Source organism: Balaenoptera borealis (genome assembly GCF_965194805.1).
Source record: "Balaenoptera borealis genome assembly, chromosome: 4".
Classification (NCBI taxonomy): Eukaryota; Metazoa; Chordata; class Mammalia; order Artiodactyla; family Balaenopteridae; genus Balaenoptera; species Balaenoptera borealis.
The window spans coordinates 83,722,432-83,750,403 of NC_138861.1; the positions used below are offsets into that span (position 1 = coordinate 83,722,432).

At 40.1% G+C, this 27,972-nt stretch overlaps 1 protein-coding gene across 5 annotated transcripts in view; it reads left to right on the forward strand.

Annotated features, from left to right (window-relative positions):
- ATP8A1 (ATPase phospholipid transporting 8A1) overlaps positions 1–27,972 on the forward strand; it is a 235,328-nt gene that overhangs the window by 10,483 nt on the left and 196,873 nt on the right. The window lies entirely within an intron of this gene.

Genomic DNA, 27,972 nt, shown 5'->3' on the forward strand with positions numbered 1-27,972 from the left:
ATGAAGAGTGGCCCCCGCTTGCCGTAACTAGAGAAAGCCCTAGCACAGAAACGAAGACCCAACATAGCAATCAATCAATCAATCAATCAATCTTTAAAAAAAAAAAAAAAAAAGTACATGTGTAGGTATACTTCTCTCTTAAGTAGAGATTTAAGCCTTTAACTTACTTCTTTCCAACGGAAGACCTTCTCCAGTGTCCTCATAAAACCTCAAACAATGTGTTAGTGCTTAGATAATACTGCTTTTGACACAGCCCTCGTGGCAATTTAGAGGTTTTATGTAAGTTCATTGTGGCATCTTTTGAAGCCTGTTGTTTTGGTCCCATTAAAAACAATTCTTTTTAAATAGATTTGATAAAACCATTCTGCCCTACCTTCCTATTAGTTTTCATTTAAATGTTAACATGAAATGTGTGTACATAGGATAGTAACTTCAGGTACTATGCTTTTATATACATCGTTGCCATCAATTTTGTTAATCTAAGAGGACTAAAGAACTTGGCTTCATGGGTCATTTACACATTGAATTAACTGGGCAAAGGGAAGTGGTTGTTTTGAATTGAGCCTCTTTGTTGTTTCGCCTAAGCCATCTTTGAAGATGACTTATCTTGATCCATTTGGGGTTGTACTTCATGGGACTGGGTTAGTCAGGTGACAGTTTAGGCGGAGACTGTTGCTAAGAAGGCCAAAGGCAATCTAGGCTCTGGACCAGGAAACCAGTTCAGTGGGCCAGACCTAATTAGAATACAAGATTGGCCTTCATGAGTGAAGCAAGCAAACTGGTTTGCAGGGGTGAATCAGAAAGATGGTTTGTTCTGACACCAGTTTAGAATAGTTGAGCTTCTGTAATTGGTTTAGGTCACTGGCTAACTCTGGTCTTAAAGTAAAGCCAACTTGGTTTAGAAGAAATCTCCTTCTAGCATCTGCAGCCCATCTTTTCCCCTTTTCCCTCCCTCCCCCCTATATAGTTAGCCCTGCCCCAGCCCTGAAATTCTTAGCAGTAGGAGACTTTTAAGGAGCTATGACTTAGCAGTTTAAGGATTGTGGCTTGAACCACCCTGTCACCATTTCCTTGACTCTGAGTGCTTGTTACAGCAACTTAGAGCTCCGGAACTGGGGGCCCTGCCTTGCTCTGAGAGAAGAGACTCTGGTCCCTGACTCCAGGGTTCTGCACTGTGAGGAGTTTCAGTGCCAAACCAGGCTGCCAAGGGCTCTGAATATCATTTGCTTTCACTTTCCCCATTGTTGCCCTTGGCCAGCTCCTCTGGACACGCTCGTTGCCCCATGTCGGAGTTCTTTGGTTCTGAGTGCACCATTTTGGTTCTGAGTCCATGACCATTTTTCCTGGATCCCTTGCTCTGCTGCCATATTGTCATCCTGATGGCTGTGACTAGTTGACCCTTTCCAGCCTCTTCTCGTCTGTCTCACTCTACTTTTAAAATCAGACCATGTCCTATCCCTGACCAAAGAAATGAAACAGATCTCTCTCTATAGATTTTACCCAAATTTGATGTGTCGTTTTATACCTTAAGCTTAAGTTGGATTCAGTCCACCATTAATGCCAGAATGGTTGTGATGAATGTTCTCAGGTGGACTCACTCGACTTTCATAACTTTTTTTCCCCCACATTTGTGAGTCAAGGTTAGAGAAACGACGTGAGGAAGAATGACTCTGCCATCTTTAATGCAGAGTGTGTCCACTGTGGTCAGGGCAGTGGAAGGATTGTGTGATGTGGTTAGTTTTATAGTCATGTGTACATCAGTGGTGTTCAACCCTGGCTACACAGTGAGTCAAATGGGGATTGTCTAAACAGTACTGATGCCTGGACCCATCCCAGACCAATGGAATCAGTCAGTCTGGTCCATTGGGCATATGGACCAAGCATTGATATTGTATCTTCCAGGTAATTCTGATGTGCAGTAGTGTGGAAAAACACTGGTGTAGATCCTTGAATTTCCTTGTTTGCAGAGAGGAGGAGGAATAGATTGTATAAAGTCATGTAGATTGCCAGTCAAGAAACCAAGAGCGTATGGATATTTTTTTGGTAGATTTTTTGTCTGTTGCCCAGTTACTTAATGTGTCTAATTACACTTCTCTAAATTTCCCCTCAGAAGTGATAAAGTTCATACGATGATACTCAGTTATTCGGTTTTGAAGACTTTAAAATTCTGAATTAAACATTTAATTCAGTACAACCAAATGAAGAGTAAACACATTCAGTTTATTTTTAGCTGGTGCTATATCTACTTTGGGAGTTTGATGAATATGAGCCTCTCTGCAGTGTCATTTCTAGTTTTTGCTAACCTACTTACTTTTGTAATTAATCTCTTTACACATCCTGTATTTGTAGCCTACATATGTATAGTTATTTGCACCTGGAAGAAATACCTTAACTTGGTAAAAGTCTCTGAAACTTCTGTGGCTGCACTTATTTTCAAGGGGTTTATTTTCTTTAGTTTACAATTATTAATTTATCTCATCATGATGTTGATAGGTCTTTTACAGGTTAATGTACAGAAAACACAAAACTTACCACGAGCCCCAAATTAGCCATTGTGATTTCTCTGTGGCCTCATGGTTAGGTGCTGGGGTCTGCTTCAGGATGTGATGATTATTTCAAACTGTGAGGAGTAGAAAACAAGCTCCACGGTGCTTTAGATCAAGTGTATTGTGTCCAACCTTTGTGGGATTGTTTTTTTATTTTATATTCTTTTCTATCTTTATTGTTTTTGCATTTAGACTTTACTTTTTTAGGTGTTAATGTTACTTGTACTCTACAGATGGAAATCTTTTTTAGAAAGCCAGGATTTGATTGGGGGAGGGGGGTGGAGTTCTGAATCACTGGCTTAGTTTAGCCCCAGATGGCGGCTTATTCGTGTGTTTTTGTTTAAAGTTCAATGAAAGAATCATTACATGAGTTGGCCTTTTGTTGACTTCCAAGTGAATATAATGAGCAAAGAAGGAAGAAGGCCCTCTTAATTTCCCCAGGTACCCAGCTGAATCCCCCTTGATCTTATTAAGTGACTTTCTCTGTGGAATTTATCCTTATGGTTGGTGAGTGAACTACTTTTCTATGGTTTAATTTTAACTAAGTCTGAATATGTACCAAGGTCCTCAGTCTGAATTAATAGTTTTCTTTATAAGATTTCAGACATTCTTCCATATATTCAGCTGGAATTGTCTTTATTTTTTAATTCTATTGACACAAGCTAATAGAATCACCATCTTTACTGTTTATACTTCATGCGTCTTTAGTCTATTTGGTACCAGACTATTTGATATAGTAGCCACTTAAAGAGTAGAGTACATTTGTTGTGTGACACAGTAACAAAACTTGAGACTATAACTCACTTAATGCTGTCCCACTTTCCTCAGTATCTTAAGCTACTGCCCTGTAAATAATTGACCGGAGAGAAAATGAAATAAGGCACTTGAGACTCCCAATAGGCCTGGAGTGATATCTGACTTTTGGGTCTTCTGAGCTGTGTGGCCTTCAGCAAGTCACATCACCTCTCTAAGACTCCTGTTTTCCTTTCCCAAAATAGTAATAATATCTACCCATTAATCATCTGCCTGTTGACTAGAGAGTAGACCAAGCCTGGCTGCATATTGGAATCTTCTGAGGCGCTTTAAACTAGCTGATCCTTGGGTTCCGCCCCTAGAGATTCTGATTTCATCTTGGGGGTAGAAGTTGAAACAAAGAAAGATGACAGTGACTTGGACTTCTGGGTATCAATGGAGGTGATGAGATGTGGTCAGATTCAGGATATATCAATAGTTTGAAGGTAGATCTAATAGCTTTACTGATGGATAGGATGTGGAGTGTTAAAGATGTGGAGAATGACTAAAGTTTTGGGCCCTGAGCCCAGAACGATGGCACCATTTACTAAGATAGGAAACACTGGGGCAAAGGACTGAGAACCTCCTCGCATCTTAGAAAAGAGTGAGAAGATCCGTATGTGCCAAAATATGTATGTTTACGTACATTTTTTTTATTCTTTTGGAAAGAGTATTGCATTTATCCTAAATTCCATCTACTTCTTCAATCTTCCTTTTCTCTTAGTATTCTTTAGAAATTCAGTAAACATAACTTTTAGTGTCTTAACCTGTTCCTCATTTCTATGGATTTTAGACATCTAAGAACTGTATGGAATAATGTTGGGCATTGATCATTCTATTGCTGGGACTTTTCACTCCATAATCAGAGTTGATGATAACAGTCTTTATGTCATCATTGTGTTCTTTTGACTCTTGAGGTGCTCCACACTGCAGGGACATCTTTCAGAGGGGAAAATTAAAGCACTTGCTATAAAGTAGATGCTAAGCAAATGTTACTTGAATTTGCATCTGGTGTGTGACTGGGAATAAGATCAAGCTGTTCAGATTTTGGAAGCTGAGCTTTTAACATGCTGGCGTGGTCTTGAAATCTCCGGAGTTTTCTTATTATCATGTCCAGGCCCATTGCACGTTGCTCAGCAGTGGCCACAGATACCCCAGCAAATCTAAGGGGCTGATATCATGTTTGTGGTTAGTGGTGGTAGCATGTGGTGGCACAAGCATTGCATTACGAGGCTCTTTCTGTGCTGGGTGGTTTTTATTTATGGTGTCAGAAGGTTCTCGAAGCAGCTGTGCAGTCCGTCCTCTCATCGTTCTTGTTCTACCTGTGAATTGGGTAGGGCTGATGGCAGTTGCACGCATGTGTAGGTGTCATTGCTTTAATGTCAACCAGCGCTGTGCTGGGTCTTTGAAGTCTTTGCAGCCCACCCGCTGTCATTCACACATCCTGGTATAATCTGCTGAGTGGAGGCTTCGGTCTCCTTTTTGAGCCACATCCTGACAAACTGAAGGTAGCTGTGCCTTCCTTGCTTTTGTGCCGGTGACTCCTGTTTCTCTGAGCCTGACTTGCCTAACCAGTCTTGGTGGGTTCTTTAATACTGCCCCACGGTGCTTATGACACACGAGCCATCCCAGAACCACGCCTGCTCTCAGGGTCATGTTGGGGCGTGGTGGACTTCTCCAGTGCTCCTTTAGGGATGTCCTATTTTTCTAGCCGGGTTCCTGGACTTGTTGGATACTTCACATGCCAGATTGTGACACTGCTTGTCATCAATAGGCAGAGGAAAGTGTCACCTCTTTCCTGATCCTGGGTAGTGTCTGGTTCTATAGAGTAAAAAGCTGTTCTTGCTCGCTTGTGAGTGATTCATGTTGCTGTGTGTGCCGCGCTGACTTCTCCAAAACCACAAATTAGCAGGTAGGCTTTAGTTTCTTCACTGAGTGTTTTTGACACTTGAGACAATGTTTTTAAAAAGGTGAATTTTTTTTTCTCTCTTGCAAAATCACAGTGGAGATAAGCAGGTGCCCATCAAACTCCACTGACTCATTCTGAGAACAGTACAGCAGCAAAATGATTTTATTTGGATGCTTCTGCTTCTTTTGATAAAAGGAGGACTAGTCTTGGAACCAGTCGTTTTTATGTTATAAAATGCATCAATAGCGCTAAAAATAAAAGTTGTAATAATTCAGGTAACTTCACAGTTGTTTATTATTATTTTTTCCAGTATGTTTCAAGAGCTGGCTTATTCAGAACTATAATTCAGTTATATCTTCCTATGAATGCGTTGCTAGTGAAGTTAGTGGAGTTACCTACCCTGCAAGCATTTTTATCCACTAATTCAATAATTCTTTTTTTCCATATACAAAGTGACTAAAGCTTGCTTGTGCCTTGGCACTATATTAGTGGTTCTCTGATGACCTCATAACTGTCTTTTAAAAAAAATCTTTTTAGGAAGATTGCATCATGGAACTCTAGACTTGGAGGGAACTGTGTACGCAGTCCCTGGTACAGCCCTCTCCAATTGGTTATCCAACTCCTGATCGAGCTCTGTGACGGGAATCACGCCCCCTTGTAAAACAGCCCTTTCCATTCTCACACGGTTCTAATTCTTAGCAAGTTCTTTCTTGCTAAGAAAGCAATAAAGGTGATAAAACCATTTGTTTTCTACACGTCTTGCTGGGCCAAATGTCCCCATATTATATTTGCACAGTTGATTTTTATAGGCCTTAGTATAGGATCTTCAATTTATTCAACCTCTCAAAACCTCCCTGAATTGATTCGTTCATGTCATCTGCACGTTTATTAATCGTGCCATGTATGTCCTTATCTTATTCTATCATTGGGACCCAGGCAGTTTGGCTCCAGATCACTCCGGAAGTTATGCATCTACTTTAACTATCCAGGGATCCCTTGGATCATAACAGAGCCTCATGAGACTCAGTCTTTGGGCTCTCTCACTCTGCCCGGTATTACCCTGGTTTGTTCTCTGTATATCTACTCCATTCTCTTCACACCTTCACCATACACGTGGCTTCATTGCGGGGTGCCGCGGCCTGCCTCCAGCCTAACTCTCCAGGCTCAGCCTGGTCCCTGCTCAGTGCCGAGTCTGCCTGCTTGCGTCTCTGGACCACAAGTCCGCTTTCTCAGAAAGAAGTCCAGTTGGCCCTGCTGGTCAGGTGCGCCTGTTGATCATGACTCCCAGGGCCAGGGAACTAGGCCAGGAGAGGGGAGGAGGGGCAAGAGCCAAGGGTGCCCCAGACTAGACTGCTTCAGAAGGGCTTGTAGGAAGGGGGGAACCAAAGGAAAGCTCCAGTATGAGTCCCCTTGTGGATGTTTGTCAACCAGTTGTGAATCCACATTGTTACCTAATCATGGGATCCAGTGTCTCCGTTTTTTAAGAACAGGGTGAGTCTAACCTGTTGAAGTTCAAAATGCTAAGGATTTGGCCAATAACATTATTGTTCAAGTTTAAATTAATATAAAGGACCTTTTTTATAGGGGAAAAATTCCTTTTACTCTCTTGGGTATGAGAAACACCACTTTAAAAACAACAAACCCCTACTCAATGTTAACTGAATTCTCAATACAAAAAGGAAATGTTCCTTTTAACTTTTGAATTATTTTCAGAAATTAACCTTAAATCCTTTAGAAGCTGTAGATCTCATTATATAAATATGTGAACTCTGAAAGCATGTCTCTAGACTGCCCTTTTCATGAACAGTAGTTTATAATGTACAGGATCCATCTACTTTCCTTTTTAGAACGTTGGGACCTTTCTCATTCACCATGGTTCTTCTGCGGTTAGTGACAGTTCACTTAATTCTTCGGCAAGTTCTCATGGTTCTATAGATTTTAAAATGCTATATATGTATGTATACACACATACACACACACGCTACAAGATATGAATCTATTTAGAACAGCTAGGTGCTACCTTGTCTTTTTTCTTTTTAAAATAATTCCCTACCTTCTCTTTTGCTTTAGTTCCTCCAGCTATTTGTTCCAACCTTCCTAGTTTTAGGATGATTATCCTTGATGGAGAATGAAGTGAAGCCGGAGAAGTAGGAGTTGAGGAGTTCTGCTTTTTATTGTCCGTTAACATTACACCATCTATTGCAGGCAGCAGACCTATCCCATCAATTCCTTGTATTGCAAATGGAAGGAAGAAAACACTTTTGTAATCTCTAACATTTTTAAAAACACCTTTCTTCCATTTTCAGATGTCTGTACATCTGTTATTATTCGCTATTAAACATGTAAGCCTATTTCCAACCTTTCCCATGATCTTTTTATCTGCTTTTCCTTGTTCAAGGACTTCTTGTGCTGCAACAATAGTCTCTTTGACCACACTTCCCTTTTCCCCCTAGACAGGACCTTTCATAATTAGTCAGCATGTTACTTCAGACAGCCTTCCGGACTTCTTTCTGCCCCTTTTGGGTCTTGATGCTAACTTGAAATACATCCTCTTGAAATCTAGAACACATGTCTTGCTTAGCCTGGTATTTCCCTCTTTGACTGCCAAAAGCTCTTTGGTACAGTTATGTTTTCTACTAGCTTAATCACTTCTGCGTTGATTAGAATCCAGTCCATAGTTAGCAATTCCTCAGCTTGTTTCCTGTACCTTCTCAAGAGACAAATTTGCCGCCAAGACAAGTCAATGATGCTTTTAGCTAATTGAGCCTTCTAGGAGATGCCTGATGGATGTCTGGTGGTCGAAACCCCCGATTGCTAGTGCAGTCTGTTTCTATGCCAATGTTTTATCTATATTGGGAACATACCACTTACTTCTGCTGACTGACCAAAGAATCTATGGGATATCCCCAAGGGGATATCATTATATTCCTTTTATCTTTCATTGTTCTTCTTCCTTTTCCTGTTAAGCATGATTTGGCATTCATAAGTGTTTTCATTATTATTTGCAGTAACTCAGCATGCCCGAGATGATTATTTTTCTAGGTTAGTATCCAAAGCTGGCAGCAGAAGAAATTGAGGGCTTACTGTGTGTGAGGCCCAACACTAGGCATGCATAGGTTTCCATGCAATACTGCTTAAGGCTAGCCTTTCCTCTGAATGTCAGGAATACTTTTTTCAGTGTCTACCACTTAGAATTTGTAGTGCTACTTTTGGAGCTTGTTGCAGTTCAGCGTGAGTGCAGGAAGTGTTAAGCCATTATTTTTTTTCCTCTTTTAGACAAGGAATAATGTTGATATGTTTTTACACTTGTTTATTTTTAGATCAGTTCCCACAAAGACACAGAAAAATATCGCTTACCATGTATGGTAATGACAGGTCCTGATAGGAAGATATATTAGTGGGTATCAGGATAGGGACAAGTTTATAAAGTTCTGGGAGTTTTTGGATACCTTATATTAAAATAGAAAATTTAAATACAAGCCTACCTCAAGAAACAGGAAACATCTCGAATAAACAACCTAACCTTGCACCTAAAGCAATTAGAGAAAGAAGAACAAAAAAACCCCAAAGCTAGCAGAAGGAAAGAAATCATAAAGATCAGGTCAGAAATAAATGAAAAAGAAATGAAGGAAACAATAGCAAAAATCAATAAAACTAAAAGCTGGTTCTTTGAGAAGATAAACAAAATTGATAAACCATTAGCCAGACTCATCAAGAGAAAAAGGGAGAAGACTCAAATCAATAGAATTAGAAATGAAAAAGGAGAAGTAACCACTGACACTGCAGAAATACAAAAGATCATGAGAGATTACTACAAGCAACTCTACGCCAATAAAATGGACAACCTGGAAGAAATGGACAGATTCTTAGAAATGCACAAACTGCCGAGACTGAACCAGGAAGAAATAGAAAATATGAACAGACCAATCACAAGCACTGAAATTGAAACTGTGATTAAAAACCTTCCAACAAACAAAAGCCCAGGACCAGATGGCTTCACAGGTGAATTCTATCAAACATTTAGAGAAGAGTTAACACCTATCCTTCTCAAACTCTTCCAAAATATTGCAGAGGGAGGAACACTCCCAAACTCATTCTATGAGGCCACCATCACCCTGATACCAAAACCAGACAAAGATGTCACAAACAAAGAAAACTACAGGCCAATATCACTGATGAACATAGATGCAAAAATCCTCAACAAAATACTAGCAAACAGAATCCAACAGCACATTAAAAGGATCATACACCATGATCAAGTGGGGTTTATCCCAGGAATGCAAGGATTCTTCAATATACGCAAATCAATCAACGTGATACACCATATTAACAAATTGAAGGAGAAAAACCATATGATCATCTCAATAGATGCAGAGAAAGCTTTCGACAAAATTCAACACCCATTTATGATAAAAGCCCTGCAGAAAGTAGGCATAGAGGGAACTTTCCTCAACATAATAAGGGCCATATATGACAAACCCACAGCCAACATTGTCCTCAATGGTGAAAAACTGAAACCATTTCCACTAAGATCAGGAACAAGACAAGGTTGCCCACTCTCACCACTGTTATTCAACATAGTTTTGGAAGTGTTAGCCACAGCAATCAGAGAAGAAAAAGAAATAAAAGGAATCCAAATCGGAAAAGAAGAAGTAAAGCTGTCACTGTTTACAGATGACATGATACTATACATAGAGAATCCTAAAGATGCTACCAGAAAACTCCTAGAGCTAATCAATGAATTTGGTAAAGTAGCAGGATACAAAATTAATGCACAGAAATCTCTTGCATTTCTATACACTAATGACGAAAAATCTGAAAGTGAAATTAAGAAAACACTCCCGTTTACCATTGCAACAAAAAGAATAAAATATCTAGGAATAAACCTACCTAAGGAGACAAAAGACCTGTATGCAGAAAATTATAAGACACTGATGAAAGAAATTAAAGATGATACCAATAGATGGAGAGATATACCATGTTCCTGGATTGGAAGAATCAACATTGTGAAAATGACTCTACTACCCAAAGCAATCTACAGATTCAATGCAATCCCTATCAAACTACCACAGGCATTTTTCACAGAACTAGAACAAAAAATTTCACAATTTGTATGGAAACACAAAAGACCCCGAATAGCCAAAGCAATCTTGAGAACGAAAAATGGAGCTGGGGGAATCAGGCTCCCTGACTTCAGACTATATTACAAAGCTACAATAATCAAGACAGTTTGGTACTGGCACAAAAACAGAAATATTGATCAATGGAACAGGATAGAAAGCCCAGAGATAAACCCACTCACATATGGTCACCTTATCTTTGATAAAGGAGGCAAGCATATACAGTGGAGAAAAGACAGCCTCTTCAATAAGTGGTGCTGGGAAAATTGGACAGATACATGTAAAAGTATGAAATTAGAACACTCCCTGACACCATGCACAAAAATAAACTCAAAATGGATTAAAGACCTAAGTGTAAGACCAGACACTATCAAACTCTTAGAGGAAAACATAGGCAGAACACTCTATGACATACATCACAGCAAGATTCTTTTTGACCCAGCTCCCAGAGAAATGGAAATAAGAACACAAATAAACAATTGGGACCTAATGAAACTTAAAAGCTTTTGCACAGCAAAGGAAACCATAAACAAGACCAAAAGACAACCATCAGAATGGGAGAAAATATTTGCAAATGAAGCAACTGACAAAGGATTAATCTCCAAGATTTACAAGCAGCTCATGCAGCTCAATAACAAAAAAACGAACAACCCAATCCAAAAATGGGCAGAAGACCTAAATAGACATTTCTCCAAAGAAGATATACAGATGGCCTACAGACACATGAAAGAATGCTCAACATCATTAATCATTAGAGAAATGCAAATCAAAACTACAATGAGATATCATCTCACACCGGTCAGAATGGCCATCATCAAAAAATCTAGAAACAATAAATGCTGGAGAGGGTGTGGAGGAAAGGGAACACTCTTGCACTGTTGGTGGGAATGTAAATTGAATCAGCCACTATGGAGAACAGTATGGAGGTTCCTTAAAAAACTACAAATAGAACTACCATACGACCCAGCAATCCCACTACTGGGCATATACCCTGAGAAAACCATAGGTCAAAAAGTGTCATGTACCACAATGTTCATTGCAGCTCTATTTACAATAGCCAGGACATGGAAGCAACCTAAATGTCCATCGACAGATGAATGGATAAAGAAGATGTGGCACATATATACAATGGAATATTACTCAGCCATAAAAAGAAATGAAATGGAGGTATTTGTAATGAGGTGGATGGAGTTAGAGTCTGTCATACAGAGTGAAGTAAGTCAGAAAGAGAAAAACAAATACAGTATGCTAACACATATATATGGAATCTAAGGAAAAAAAAAAAAAAAAGGCCATGAAGAACCTAGTGGCAAGACGGGAATAAAGACACAGACCTACTAGAGAATGGACTTGAGGATATGGGGAGGGGGTGGGGTGAGATGTGACAGGGTGAGAGAGTGTCATGGACATATATACACTACCAAATGTAAAATAGATAGCTAGTGGGAAGCAGCCGCATAGCACAGGGAGATCAGCTCCGTGCTTTGTGACCACCTAGAGGGGTGGGACGGGGAGGGTGGGAGGGAGGGAGATGCAAGAGGGAAGAGATATGGGAACATATTGTATATGTATAACTGATTAACTTTGTTATAAAGCAGAAGCTAACACACCATTGTAAGGCAATTATACTTCAATAAAGATGTTTAAAAAAAAAAAAATAGAAAATTTAGTAAACATTTATTGCATTCAAGGGACTTCCCTGAAGTGTTATTTATGTTACTTCTCCATATTAGAGTAGTACCTGATAGATACACACATGTGCCCTTATGCCTGTCCTGTTCTCAGTGCATAAGTCAGTTGCTATATACCTAAGAATATAGGTCAAAAGATTAATATTGGAGTGTTCAAAAGACCACTGTATATTCAAAACTTTTGTAGGTGACACCTCAAGAAAGAATGGTCAGGGAGACTGCTTAGACATGTAATAGCATCTACAGTGCCATGAAGTAGGGGAAAGTCGTGGCTGGAAAAACTGTGTTGAGGTAGAATAGGGCCAGTAGAGGAGAAATGGGGTCAGAGGGAGAGACCAGGTTAAGCTTAGCTGTTGAATGAGTAAATGCATCCAGTAGTGTTAAAGTGTTAGAACTGAGTTGGACTTTATCGATTTCCAAATATTATCCTGGCTCTGGTACTCACTGGCCCTTTGACCATCAGCAGTTCTCCACATGAGAAGGAAGTTTCCTCATCTTCATCATTTTGAGAAGAATTCCTGGGAGTGGGTGGAGTGAACTCTTTTGTAAAATGAAGAACAATTTTTTTTGAAGCAGGTAACCATGTTTTACATCATCAGGATAAGTGGATATTTTTTCTTATAACTTAAATGGGCTTGAGGGTAATGAGCTAGCGTCACAGTTGCATGAACAAGAAGGTAAAGGAGAGGAAGCTGGGAATGTGGGAAGCTTTTTGGCTGTTGTACAAGTTCCTTAGGATGGAAACCCCTAGATATCCCAGAACATGCTGGACTCAGGGCTTGGATAAGGCAGCTGTTAACATCAGAGATCTTAGCAAGTAGGGCCTGTTGGGGAGGGTTCCAGGCAGCCTCATGATATTTTGGGGGGGCAGGGTAATTGCATTCCAGGTGGTTCCAGGTCATTGTTCCATGCAGAGCAGAAAAGCCAGCTAGTGACTGGGGGACAGAGAACAGGATTCGGCTCCTTGAAGAAGAAGAAAGGCCAGGTCCGGGTCCAGTGTCAGTGCCTACCTACATTAATTAGATGCGCGGTGGGACAGGACTTGGCTTCCGGCAGAGGACTGAAATGCCTCTGCCTAAATTCCACACTATGGAAGCTGAGCATAATCTTTTTAAGTAGGTAGAGTAGTTCCCAGAATCAAATGAAAAGCTTTTGCAGGAAGGTCAAGGAGCATGCAAGGCAGCTGGACTAATGGACAGTTACTTTCGGATGCCACAGAATCTGTCTTATCTATGCTTATTAGCCTTTTCATATGTCTAGACTGTAAGTTGCCTGTGATTAGCTTAGCGTGGCTCATGTGCCCACCTTTAAGTCAAAAAGGGGAATGGTATTTTGATGGACCAGTCCCTCAAGACTGCCTACAGTTGGGGGAGGGGAGTTCTCCAAGGAAAACCAAAGACTCTTTTCAGGAGAAGCAGACGCTGAGCTGGAATGAACAACAGATGTTCACTGCGTAGAGCCTGAATCAATATTCGCTACAGGGAAGGTGTATTGATGCAATTGAAAATTTCATTTCCCCTCTCGCTATTGCAGTCATGGTCTAGAAATTTGAGATGCATTGCTGAATAGTTTCTATTTAATTTCCATGCTTTTAAAGGTGTTTATTTCTTCAGTGCCATATTTGAAACTGTAGTATGTAAGTCTTAACCTTTAAAGGACCGAGTTCATTGTTTCCAGAGTGGTGGTTCCTTCCTTTTGTTCCCTCTCTGTCTGAACAGCTGCTGTCAGGCTCACAACTGAACGTTTGAACTGACCGTTCTGCTCCAACAATGCAGAACATGGGATTTCAAATCTCTTTTGTAGCTCTAGTAACTGCTTCTGTATTTCTAATTAAATAAACAATCTATATGGTAACCACTAAAAGCAAAATAAATAAAATACAAATGTCTAAATTATTCAGCCAAAGATTGTTTTGCTCCAGAAACTTGAACCAAAAAAAAAAATTATAAGTTGAGGACTTTTAATTTATTATTATTTTTCGCAGGGAACAAAATTAAAACATATTAAACCTTGGAAAGGATCATGGGTAATGCTCATAATTTCCTACTAACTAGCACCTAACTTTAATCACACCTAAGTTCTGCAGTTGTGCCCCTGAAGTCTCTGGCTAGTTTTCCAGTTAATATTCTTTTATTAGACTGTTGTCTAAAGAATTCATTCTAGCTCAAGAAATGCGAGCAATTAACATGGTCTCTTTAGTGTCTAATATTAGAAGCCATTGAGTAAAAGGATATATAGTTGGATTCTCCTGAATATGTTTAGGATATAATGTAGATATTATGATTCCAATTACGGCCTTACTTATAATCGTGATAAAAGTCGAGTCTGCAAAAGCATAATGGTTCAAAACCATATTACCATGCAACAGAATGATTTTGTGTCTTGTTCTCTTCTCCCTCCTACCTACCCACCCCTGCTTCTGTTACATAACCCCATACAGATGACAATTTTAGGAAAACATGTACTTGCTAAATATTAATTTATAAAATTGTAGGGTAAAATTTATTTTACTGTCTAGATTTATTCACTGGTCACAACTTTAAATATTATGCAAAAAATTTTTTTAATGTTAGTAACTACCTCAGTATGTCCCTAAGACTTTTGTTTTACCCACCTCAAGTGTTTTGAAGGAGAGATTAACTTTATAATCTCTGGATAGAGGATACGGTGACAGGAACCGTTTGAGTGATAGTATTGTGCTACATTGCTAACATAATCATTTAATCCTCCTATGAACCCTATTTTATGTGAGGCAGATGAGGCTCAGACATAAAATAATTTGCCCAGTGTTATGTAGAAGTGTCATAATCTGAATTTGAACACAGATCTGACTACAAAACCTGTTCCTTCTCCCCACAGTCTACCTTTTTGATTTCAGCAATAAAAATAGTAGCTAGAATGTTTGTGTGTGCATGAAGAGCCAGGCAGGGTCCTGAGTGCTTTCTACACATGCACTATCTCATTTAGTCTGCACACAATCCTGTGAAAGAAGGTAGGCAGCCAGAGTTAAGTAATCTGTCTAAGGTAACCATACCTCACAACTAAGGGACCTAAACTGTCTGTCTCTCACTCCATGGTCTGTACCACCAGTCACGATTCTGTAATGCCTTCCTTGATTAGACCCTGTGTTTTCAATATTATTGATTACCATGTTATAATGAGAAAAAGCTGTGTGATATCTAAGGCTAGGGTTGTTTGGTTGTAAAGAGAATTCTGTGAAGTCATTAATCATTTGTTATATGGAAAGTCCTAGATTTCTTTCAGGTCTTGGGCTTTGGTTGGAGTAGCATCAGACAGTGGGTATATGTGGCATCATACAGGATGAAATGATGAGAGACATGGAGAGGCTACGAGGGTCAGACCAGCTCCACCTCCAAAAACATATCCTATATCATCTACTTCATCTCTGTCACCACTCTCCCACCCAGGCCCCGTTGTCTTTTACCTGAATTGTCACAGTAGCCTCAGAATGATCTTCCTGCCTAAAACTTTTCCGTGGATTCCTACCACATGAAGGATATGAATTCAGGTTTCTTATTGTTTCTCCCAATCTGGCCGTGCCGCTTCTTGTTTGATGGCTCCCCCTGTCCCCTGTCACTGGTCTTCATGTTCCTGGAAATGCCAAGCTCATTCCTGCCACCTTGGCTTTGCTCCTGCTCTTCCGCGGTTGGGTTTACACTGTCCTTTATCTTTTCTCATTGAGGGCTCAGCTCAGCTTCCCAGTACCTCTCTTACCACTCAATAGAAAGCTGCAATAGCAGTAATGATAACAGCAACAACAATGAGAACAGCTAACGTTTACTGAGCTCTTACTGAATGCCAGACATTGCCCTCTACGTGTATTAACTACCAGGTCCTTCACAACCCCCCTCTGAGGTAGGTATTATTATCAACTCCATTATATAGATGCTGAAACTGAGGCACAGAGAATTCTGCCAGTCATTTTATCAATCACCTGTTTTACTTCATCATACTTACCATGATCTGTAATTATCTTGCTTTCTTCTGGAAAATAAGTTCCTGAGAGAAGGGAACCTTATCTTATTTTAAGCTGTTTCTGCAGCTTAAAAAAAAAAAATGCCTGGCACATAGTAGGCACTTAAATATGTTGAATGAATGAATGAGCAAATGAATGAGCTCATGAACAACAGGCCTTACTGATTGGGTCGTGATAAATTATGACAAGAAATGGAAAATTTCAGAGATGATGCTTCTGCTATAATTGTAGGAGAGGGCGCAAAGCCTTTCACCTTATCTATTGAGCATTTTTCTTCTCTGCTGCATTATACTGTGTGCATTTAAGCACGTGACTGTGAATCTGGACAGAGGAAGAAAGGAAAACTAGGTGTCAACATACTCGGTAACCCAGTAGACACTGGTCGGTGGGTGGGTGCCAGGTGGTTGCTGGCAACAGATTATAGTCACTACTTATCTTTTCAAATATGGAGATTCAGCCATGAGCACAAAGCCCCATTTGACTTTGTGCCTGTGTTCTGGCTGCTGATTATGTAAAGCAGCTGTTACTCTGAAACATCTGGCTCAAGTAAGGAAATTTTTTTTTTTAATTTCCCTGTTCTTCTGAACAAATAAGGTATTGACTGTTTTCTTCCAGGTGCCCAGCGGATACTAATTTCACAGGATATTAAAGCTGAAAGAGAATTTCAGATTACGTATTCACCTACCTTTCCCATTTTACAAGGGAAGGGAATAACTCCCAGGGATGATGTGCACAGGATCACATAAGTAATTAGTGGAAGAACCAGAGCTCGCCTCACAACCACTAAGTGGGTTTAATAATCAGATGCTGTTAGGGGAGGATGAACCAAGTGTTCACTTCAGGGCCATGATTGAGGTGCTGTCCCATCAGCATCTTATGCTTTCTTGGTAGTGAAAATTATTGTTGGAAGTTGAAATGGACAGCAGGAGGATGTTGCTTCTATATCCTTATTTAGTAATACAAAGTAATATCTCGTAGTACATTCAGTAGCTAAAAGCGATGTGTGACTCTTTATTTCCCTATACTGAAATTACTGATCCTTCAGAAGTCTAGAAGTAGCATTTGGTCATTTTATAACTAAGAATGCAGAATTTGGTCTGGTAAAATCCCCAGGTTGGTGTGTGCTTAGGAAATACTAAGTAATTTCATCATTAACTGAAACAAACCACAATTCAGAAAACAACTGCTTTTCTGCTGGGGGAAATAATAATCAAGTGGGATATTACAAACACAAAATATGGAATTTTCAGTATACCTGGAATTCTGAATTACAGAATCATTGTCTATACTATTTGGCCTTTTCCTTATTTATTTCAATAAAAGCTAGTCCAGAGTAGTTTATTTTGGGAGACTGGTTTGATTCTGGCTGGTCTTAAATGGGAAAAGAATTTGAAAAAGAATAGGTACATGTATATGTATAACTGAATCATTTTGCTGTACACCTGAAACTAACACAACATTCTTAATCAACTATGCTCCAACATAAAATAAAATTTTTTTTAAATGGTAAAAGGAAACAGGTAAAACTGAAAAAAAAAAAAAAAAAAAAAAGACCTTATAGGGACTTCCCTGGTGGCGCAGTGGTTGAGAGTCCGCCTGCCAATTCAGGGGACATAGGTTCAATTCCTGGTCCAGGAAGATCCCACATGCCGCGGAGCAACTAAGCCCGTGCACCACAACTACCGAGCCTGCGCTCTAGAGCCTGCAAGCCACAACTACTGAAGCCCACGTGCCACAACTACTGAAGCCCGTGCTCCGCAACGAGAAGCCACCGCAATGAGAAGCCCGTGCACCGCAACGAAGAGTAGCCCCCACTCACTGCAACTAGAGAAAGCCCGTGTGCAGCAACAAAGACCCAACTCAGCCAAAAATAAGTAAATAAAATAAATAAATTTATTTTTTAAAAAGACATTATATAACTTGGAGAGTATAACATCAAAAGAAGCTAAGGTATTTCAGAAGGCACTGTTGAGCCCTTGCTCATTTCTAATCCTTAAAGGAATGGGTGTGTGAAGGTGGCTGCAGAGGTTTGCTCTGTAGAACTGTTAGTGTCAGAAGAGTAATGATTCTTTAGTGGATGTCAAATGCCTGCCTGAGCACTGAGGACACTGGGGTGAATGCCTGAGTGACTCTCCTGGAGAATCCAAAACGTGGGGAAGGACTGTGTATCTGGTAGCATGATCATCATGAGCTTGTGTGTCTGTACTTGGGGGCAATGTTGAGATGCCCCCAAGAACTTGGAAAGGGGGAAAATGAGTTTGCCTTCTTACTTCTGTGTAAGATCAGCACATGATAGGAGCAGAGCCACCTGCATGAGGGGCAAATTTTTTCCTAGGCATGCAGGTTTTCATTGTAATCCCATTGGCAGATAAAATGTCAGTTTGAATTTCGAGATGGAAATGTTCTGGAAAAGGGTGAGTCCAGGAGGTAAACGTTGGCAGCACTCTTCTCAGCTCTGTGGAGGGGAAGAGAAGTGTTGGTGGACAGATTTGGTATCATGGCCCCATTGCCAGGGTATTCCAACAGACTTTGGAGTTTTTGGTCTGACAGTGCCCCGACCCCTGTTGTGGAATTGGGTGCATCAGGCTGTGCTGGCCCGATGCCGTTAGACTCATATCATCTAACTACCAGTGGGTTGCCTCAGTGCTCACCAGACACCATCACTTGGTCTCTGGACTTTCTACATAGGCCACCAGGGGAGAATTCAATTAATTATGGGAACTCAGTTACTCTAGTTCCTGTGGCAATTATTTCTCTAGTAATAAACTTACTAATTGTCATTTTGGATTTATGCATCAGTCTTACAGGCTTGGATAACCTGTGTCTACTTCTAAGAGAAGGATCTGTTCTTGATATATTGTTAAGTATGTTTTTGCTCATTTGTTAATTCATTAGACACTGAGTGCTTACTGTGAGCCAGAGGTGTACTATTCAGATAACTCTCAGGGTAACAGGGGAAGCAGATGAATTAACAATTACAAGGTAAGGAATGACCACTCTGGACATTACTTTGGAGGCAGTGTGCCAGCCTCCCATTTCTATAAGCTTCCACATACGAATTTATCATTATTTACTTCTATTAACTATTTAGGTATAATAGATTGTTGTGTACCTAACAAATATTAGTCATTTTGTTAAGTACTTAGCGTAAATTCTTCCATTTAATAGCAACTATTCCGTATAAAATTTCTGTAAAATTTTATAGACTGGGAAACTGAAGCCTAATGAGAGTAAGTAACTACTTAAAGTCACGTTTTATTCTTGGCTCTGCTGTTTGCCAGCTGCTGTCCGTTTGACTATACTTGATAAGGGGTTTGAACGAGTTCCAAGGTGGGCATCAGAGTTCACTCTGGACCATCTCAGTACTAACCCAGGGAGGATGGGTCACTGAGGGGATCCCAGAAGCAGTCACCCAGACCCCCTGAAGTCCATTTCCATTAAATGTGGGAGTATCCTGTGCCTTCTTTGTGCAACTCTTGTGCTAAGAAAAGTTGCGAGAGATGGTCAAGAGCCTGATTAAGATCTGTTTCTTTCTGTTGGCACTCTTCACCTGTTGCATGACTTCAGGACAAAGAAGGCTCACCTGACCTTCGGGGAATACTCCGTGAGAACTGTTAATGGATACATGGCCTCACTCTCCTCCACTGTGTTCTGTGAGGGGATGACACACGAGCTGTCTCCATTCTCAGTAGTCCTTAGAAGGCAGGACAAGTGGATTAAAAGCTACTAGTGAATTTTAATGACTTACGTGACCAAGCCCTCTAAATTACTAAACAAATCCCAAGGGACACAGCCTCCCTCCTTAAAGGGCAGACCACGTATGGGAAGGAATAGCAAGGGTACCATCTAAGTTTTACCTCCACTGGGACAGAGTCAGTGGGGGGGATTCTCCCTTCGGTTACCTTCGCCACCACTGTACATCAATCTCTCACTGAAGACATTGCCCAGGTGTGAACACAGAGGTCTTCATCTGGTCATCATAACTGTCGAAGGGGGCAGTTTGCAGAGAACATTTTTTTTTTTGAATTGTATTTATTTATTTATTTTTGAATTTTATTTTTTTTTTTTATACAGCAGGTTCTTATTATTTATCCATTTTATACATATTGGTGTATATATGTCAATCCCAATCTCCCAATTCATCACACCACCACCCCTCCCCCTGCCACTTTCCCCCCTTGGTGTCCATACATTGGTTCTCTCCATCTGTGTCTCAATTTCTGCCCTGCAAACCAGTTCATCTGTACCATTTTTCTAGGTTTCACATATATGTGTTAATATACAATATTTGTTTTTCTCTTTCTGACTTACTTCACTCTGTATGACAGTCTCTAGATCCATCCACGTCTCTACAAATGACCCAATTTCATTCCTTTTTATGGCTGAGTAATATTCCATTGTATATATGTACCACATCTTCTTTATTCATTCGTCTGTCGATGGGCATTTGGGTTGCTTCCATGACCTGGCTATTGTAAATAGTACTGCAATGAACATTGGGGTGCATGTGTCTTTTTGAATTCTGGTTTTCTCTGGTATATGCCCAGTAGTGGGATTGCTGGGTCATATGGTAATTCTATTCTTAGTTTTTTAAGGAACCTCCATACTGTTCTTCATAGTGGCTGTATCAATTTATATTCCCACCAACAGTGCATGAGGGTTCCCTTTTCTCCACACTCTCTCCAGCATTTGTTATTTGTAGATTTTCTGATGATGCCCATTCTAACTGATGTGAGGTGATATCTCATTGTAGTTTTGATTTGCATTTCTCTAATAATTAGTGATGTTTAGCAGATTTCATGTGTTTCTTGGCCATCTGTATGTCTTCTTTGGAGAAATGTCTATTTAGGTCTTCTGCCCATTTTTGGATTGGGTTGTTTGTTTTTTTAATATTGAGCTGCATGACCTGTTTATGTACTTTGGAGATTAATCCTTTGTCCGTTGATTCGTTTGCAAATATTTTCTCCCATTCTGAGGGTTGTCTTTTTGTCTTGTTTGTAGTTTTCTTTGCTTTGTAAAAGCTTTTAAGTTTCATTAGGTCCCATTCGCTTATTTTTGTTTTCATTTCCATTACTCTAGGAGGTGGGTCAAAAAAGATCTTGCTGTGATTTATGTCAAAGAGTGTTCTTCCTATGTTTTCCTCTAAGAGTTTTATAGTGTCCAGTCTTATATTTAGGTCTCTAATATATTTTGAGTTTATTTTTGTGTATGGTGTTAGGGAGTGTTCTAATTTCATTCTTTTACATGTAGCTGTCCAGTTCTCCCAGCACCACTTACTGAATAGACTGTCTTTTCTCCATTGTATATCCTTGCCTCCTTTGTCATAGATTAGTTGACCATAGGTGCATGGGTTTATTTCTGGGCTTTCTATCCTGTTCCATTGATATATATATCTCTGTTTTTGTGCCAGGACCATATTGTCTTGATTACTGTAGCTCTGTAGTATAGTCTGAAGTCAGGGAGCCTGATTCCTCCAGCTCCGTTTTTTTCCCTCAAGACTGCTTTGGCTATTCAGGGTGTTTTGTGTCTCCGTACAAATTTTAAGATTTTTTTGTTCTAGATCCATAAAAAATACCATTGGTAATTTGTTAGGGATTGCATTGAATCTGTAGATTGCCTTGGGTAGTATAGTCATTTTCACAATCTTGATTCTTCCTGTCCAAGAACATGGTACATCTCTCCATCTATTTGTATCATCTTTAATTTCTTTCATCAGTGTCTTATAGTTTTCTGAGTACAGGTCTTTTGTCTCCCTAGGTAGGTTTATTCCTAGGTATTTTATTCTTTTTGTTGGAATGGTAAATGGGAGTGTTTCCTTAATTTCACTTTCAGATTTTTCATCATTAATATATAGGAATGCAAGAGATTTCTGTGCATTAATTTTGTATCCTGCAACTTTACCAAATTCATTGATTAGCTCTAGTAGTTTTCTGGTGGCATCTTTAGGATTCTCTAGGTGTAGTATCACATCATCTGCAAACAGTGACAGTTTTACTTCTTTTCCAATTTGTATTACTTTTATTTCTTTTTGTTCTCTGATTGCCATGGCTAGGACTTCCAAAACTATGTTGAATAATAGTGGTGACAGTGGACATCCTTGTCTTGTTCCTGATCTTAGAGAAAATGCTTTCAGTTTTTCATCATTCAGAATGATGTTTGCTGTGGGTTTGTCATATATGGCCTTTATTACTTTGAGGTCGGTTCCCTCTATGCCCACTTTCTGGAGAGTTTTTGTCATAAATGGGTGTTGAATTTTGTCAAAAGCTTTTTCTGCATCTACCGAGATGATCATATGGTTTTTATTCTTCAATTTGTTAATATGGTGTATCACATTGATTGATTTGCGTATATTGAAGAATCCTTGCATCCCTGGGATAAATCCCACTTGATCATGGTGTATGATCCTTTTAATGTGTTGTTGGATTCTGTTTGCTAGTATTTTGTTGAGGATTTTTGCATCTATGTTCATGAGTGATATTGGTCTGTAATTTTCTTTTTTTGTAGTATCTTTGTCTGGTTTTGGTATCAGGGTGATGGTGGCCTCATAAAATGAGTTTGGGAGTGTTCCTTCCTCTGCATTTTGGAACAGTTTGAACAGGATGGGTTTTAGCTCTTCTCTAAATGTTTGATAGAATTCACCTGTGAAGCCATCTGGTCCTGGACTTTTGTTTGTCGGAAAATTTTTAATCACAGTTTCAATTTCATTATGTGTGATTGGTCTGTTCATATTTTCTGTTTCTTCCTGGTTCAGTCTTGGAAGGTTATACCTTTCTAAGAATTTGTCCATTTCTCCCAGGTTGTCCATTTTATTGGCATAGAGTTGCTTGTAGTAGTCTCTTAGGATGCTTTGTATTGCTGTGGTGTCTGTTTTAACTTCCCCGTTTTCATTTCTAATTTTAATGAATTGAGTCCTCTCCCTCTTTTTCCTGATGAGTCTGGCTAATGGTTTATCAATTTTGTTTATCTTCTCAAAGAACCAGCTTTTGGTTTCATTGATCTTTGCTATTGTTTTCTTTGTTTCTATTTCATTTAGTTCTGCTCTGATCTTTATGATTTCTTTCCTTCTCCTAAATTTGGGTTTTGTTTGTTCTTCTTTCTCTAGTTCTTTTAGGTGTAAGATTAGGTTGTTTATTTGAGCTGTTGTTTCTTGAGGTAGGATTGTATTGCTATAAACTTCCCTCTTAGAACTGCTTTTGCTGCCTCCCATAGGTTTTGGATCATCGTGTTTTCATTGTTATTTGTCTCTAGGTATTTTTTGATTTCCTCTTTGATTTCTTCAGTGATCTCTTGGTTATTTGATAACGTATTCTTTAGCCTCCATGTGTTTGTGTTTTTACGTTTTTTTCCCTATAACTGATTTCTAATCTCATAGCGTTGTGTTCAGAAAAGATGCTTGATATGATTTCAATTTTCTTAAATTTACTGAGGCTTCATTTGTGACCCAAGATGTGATCTATCCTGGAGAATGTTCCGTGCACACTAGAGAAGAAAGTGTAATCTGCTGTTTTTGGATGGAATGTCCTATAAATATCAATTAAATCTATCTGGTCTATTGTTTCATTTAAAGCTTCTGTTTCCTTATTTATTTTCGTTTTGGGTGATCTGTCCATTGGTGTAAGTGAGGTGTTAAAGTCCCCCACTATTATTGTGTTCCTGTCAGTTTCCTCTTTTATAGCTGTTAGCAGTTGCCTTATGTATTGAGGTGCTCCTATGTTGGGTGCATATATATTGATAATTGTTATATCTTCTTCTTGGATTGATCCCTTGATCATTATGTAGTGTCCTTCCTTGTCTCTTGTAACCTTCTTTATTTTAAAGTCTATTTTATCTGATATGAGTATTGCTACTCCAGCTTTCTTTTGATTTCCATTTGCATGGAATATCTTTTTCCATCCCCTCACTTTCAGTCTGTATGTGTCCCTAGGTCTGAAGTGGGTCTCTTGTAGACAGCATATATATGGGTCTTGTTCTTATCTATTCAGCGAGCCTGTGTCTTTTGGTTGGAGCATTTAATCCATTCACGTTTAAGGTAATTATCAACATGTATGTTCCTATTACCATTTTCTTGATTGTTTTAGGTTTGTTTTTGTAGGTCCTTTACTTCTCTTGTGTTTCCCACTTAGAGAAGTTCCTTTAGCATTTGTTGTAGAGCTGGTTTGGTGGTGCTGAATTCTCTTAGCTTTTGCTTGTCTGTAAACCTTTTCATTTCTCCATGGAATCTGAATGAGATCCTTGACAGGTAGAGTAATCTTGGTTGTAGGTTCTTCCCTTTCATCACTTTAAATATGTCATGCCACTCCCTTCTGGCTTGTAGAGTTTCTGCTGAGAAATCAGCTGTTAACCTTATGGGAGTTCCCTTGTATGTTATTTGTCTTTTTTCCCTTGTTGCTTTCAATAATTTTTCTTTGTCTTTATTTTTTGCCAATTTGATTACTATGTGTCTCGGCATGTTTCTCCTTGGGTTTATCCTGTATGGGACTCTCTGCACTTCCTGGACTTGGGTGGCTGTTTCCTTTCCCATGTTAGGGAAGTTCTCGACTATAATCTCTTCAAATATTTTCTCTGGTCCTTTCTCTCTCTCTTCTCCTTCTGGGACCCCTATAATGCGAATGTTGTTGCATTTAATGTTGCCCCAGAGGTCTCTTAGGGTGTCTTCATTTCTTTTCATTCTGTTTTCTTTATTCTGTTCCACAGCAGTGAATTACACCATTCTGTCTTCCAGGTCACTTATCCGTTCTTCTGCCTCAGTTATTCTGCCATTGATTCCTTGTAGTGTATTTTTCATTTCAGCTATTGCATTGTTCATCTCTGTTTGTTTGTTCTTTAATTTTTCTAAGTCTTTGTTAAACATTTCTTGCATCTTCTCGATCTTTGCCTCCATTCTTTTTCCGAGGTCCTGGATAATCCTCACTATCGTTATTCTGATTTCCTTTTCTGGAAGGTTGCCTATCTCCACTTCATTTAGTTGTTTTTCTGGTGTTTTATCTTGTTCCTTCATCTGGTACATAGCCCTCTGCCTTTTCATTTTGTCTGTCTTTCTGTGAATGTGGTTTTTGTTCCACAGGCTGCAGGAGTGTAGTTCTCCTTGCTTCTGCTATCTGTCCTCTGGTGGATTAGGCTATCTAAGAGGCTTGTGAAGGTTTCCTGATGGGAGGTACTGGTGGTGGGTAGAGCTGGCTGTTGCTCTGGTGGGCAGAGTTCAGTAGAACTTTAATCCACTTGTCTGCTGACGGGTGGGGCTGGGTTCCCTCCCTGTTGGTTATTTGGCCTGAGGCGACCCAACACTGGAGCCTACCCAGGCTCTTTGGTGGGGCTCATGGCAGACTCTGGGAGGTCTCACGCCAAGGAGTACTTCCCAGAACTTCTGCTGCCCGTGTTCTTGTCCCCAAGGTGAGCCACAACCACCCCCTGCCTCTGCAGGAGACCCTCCAACACTAGCAGGTAGGTCTGGTTCAGTCTCCTATGGGGTCACTGCTCCTTACCCTCGGTCCCCATGTGCACAGTACTTTGTGTGTGCCCTTCAGGAGTGGAGTCTCTGTTTCCCCCAGTCCTGTCGAAGTCCTGTAATCAAATCCCGCTAGCCTTCAATGTCTGATTCTCTAGGAATTCCCCTTCCCATTGCCAGACCCCCAGGTTAGGAAGCCTGACGTGGGGCTCAGAACCTTCACTCCAGTGGGTGGACTTGTGTGGTATAAGTGTTCTCCAGTTTGTGAGTCACCCACCCAGCAGTTACGCGATTTGATTTTATTGTGATTGCGCCCCTCCTACCATCTCATTGTGGCTTCTCCTTTGTCTTTGGATGTGGGGTATCTTTTTTGGTGAGTTCCAGCATCTTCCTGTCAGTGATTGTTCAGCAGTTAGTTGTGATTCTGGTGCTCTTGCAAGGGGGAGTGAGAGCACGTCCTTCTACTCCGCCACCTTGAACCAATCTCCTGCAGAGAACATTTTTAAAAGAAAAAAAAAAGAAGCATAAAAACAGAGTTGTCTGGTGCATATTGATCGGTTATAGGGGATGTGTTCACCTCTAACCCAGAAGTATGAGACCAAAATTTAAGGAAAGAGGCGATTCCAATCCCTTTTTCCTAGGAGGGTCCTTTGCCCCATAGAAATTCTTGAATACAGATTCATATGTGATGGGGAGAGGTGATGTCCAAGTTTACCTGGCAGCATTTGAAACCCCAGTATAAATGGATGTGTCAGGTAAGGAGTGACACCTAACACCTCAGCTGAGAACATCCAGTTACGTAAAGTAAGTACAACTTGAGGATATCAGTTCAAAGCAGAGGGGAGAGCTGGTTTTCTTGAGGCACCTTGTCCAGTTGAGGTACTGTAAACAGTACACTACGGTCATTGTGCTGTCATCAAGGAAAATCTAATAAAAGATTTCTAAGAATTTTAATATTGCTGTGCCTCTGTTTGATAACCCATGGCTTAGTCTGTTCAGGCTGCTTTAATAAAATACTATAGACTGCCTGGTTTATGAATAACAAACTTCTCATAATTCTGGAGCCTGGGAAGTCCAAGATCAAGGCACTGGCAGATTAGGTGTGTGGTGAGGGGCCACCTTCTGGTTCGTAGAGGACCGTCTTCTTGCTGTGTCCTCACATGTGTGTGTGGGGGGGTGAGGGATCTCTCTGGGGCCTCTTTTAGAAGGGGCACTAATCCCTCTTATGAGGATTCCACCATCATGACCTAATCACCTCGAAAAAATTTATCCTCCTAATACCATCACAGAGTTAGGATTTCAACAGATGGATTTTGGAGGAGACATAAACATTCAGTCTTTAGCAATCCCTATGTGGAATTTTGATTGTATACACTAGGGAGGAAAGTTTGTGTTGTGTCTAAAACATGGTGTAGTGACAGATAATTATTAACCATGTGACCATGGGCAAAGCTGCTAATGTGTCTAAAACTGCAAAATGAGTGTGACGGTACCTAATTTGGATCCATGTGACCTCCGAAGTGATGAGTATAAAATGTGGCTCTCACCCTGTGCCTCTCTCCTTGGCAAGCTTTCAGTGGCTCACTACCAACGAGAGGATGTGATCCAGACTTCTTCACAAGCATGAGAGGTCCTTTTAAACCTGGCCTGTGTGCTTTTTCAGCACTGTATCTCACCTGTCTTTACCTTGCCTTTTGTGTATTCTTCAGCAGTGTTGTCCTGTTTGCACTGTCCTGCACACAACTACACTGTTTCTCACCTTCCCGGTCCCTATGCTCATGTTCCCCACCTTTGTAGGAAGCTCCTATGATTTTCTGGTTTCATAGGGTAACGGAACCCCACAGGCGAGCTTTTATTGTACAAGTTGTTACCAGCACATGGCTGTCATCAGTTTCTTTATCAGTGGGTGGAGAATCATTTGCTTGCTCTCAAAGAAATGGGCACATAACCAGTCCTTTGTCATTTCGTTTTTATTTATTTGGCAAACATTTATTGAGTACCTGCTCTTTGTTAGTACTGGTACTGGAAGATAAGTAGCACGTCAGCTATGGCCCCAGGGAGTTCCATTCTGGTAGGGGACAGATTCAGGGGACAGGGGAGGTACAGAGGCCTGTGGGAACATAGTGAAGGTGCACTGACTTTAGCACCAGAGAATACTTCAGAAGAGACCCCTGTTGGCAGGTCTTTTGGGAGGAGTTGGCACTGAGTAGGCAGAAAAGAGAAGAAAAGTGGGTATTTGAGAGAAAGTACTGTTGGTGACTCGAGGAAAGGGGTAAGGGACTGATTTAATTCAGTCTCATTTAATTCTCACTAGAAAGTAAAATAAGCAGTTTAAAATTTTTTCTGTTCTTCTAGAAGCTGTGTGTATTTTTAAAAGTGTTGTCAACATTGCAGCAAGGTGTTACCCAGTTGAAATTGCCTGTATCTATTTACGTTGTTTCAGTGATGGTGAGGTGACTTGATCTTAAGAAA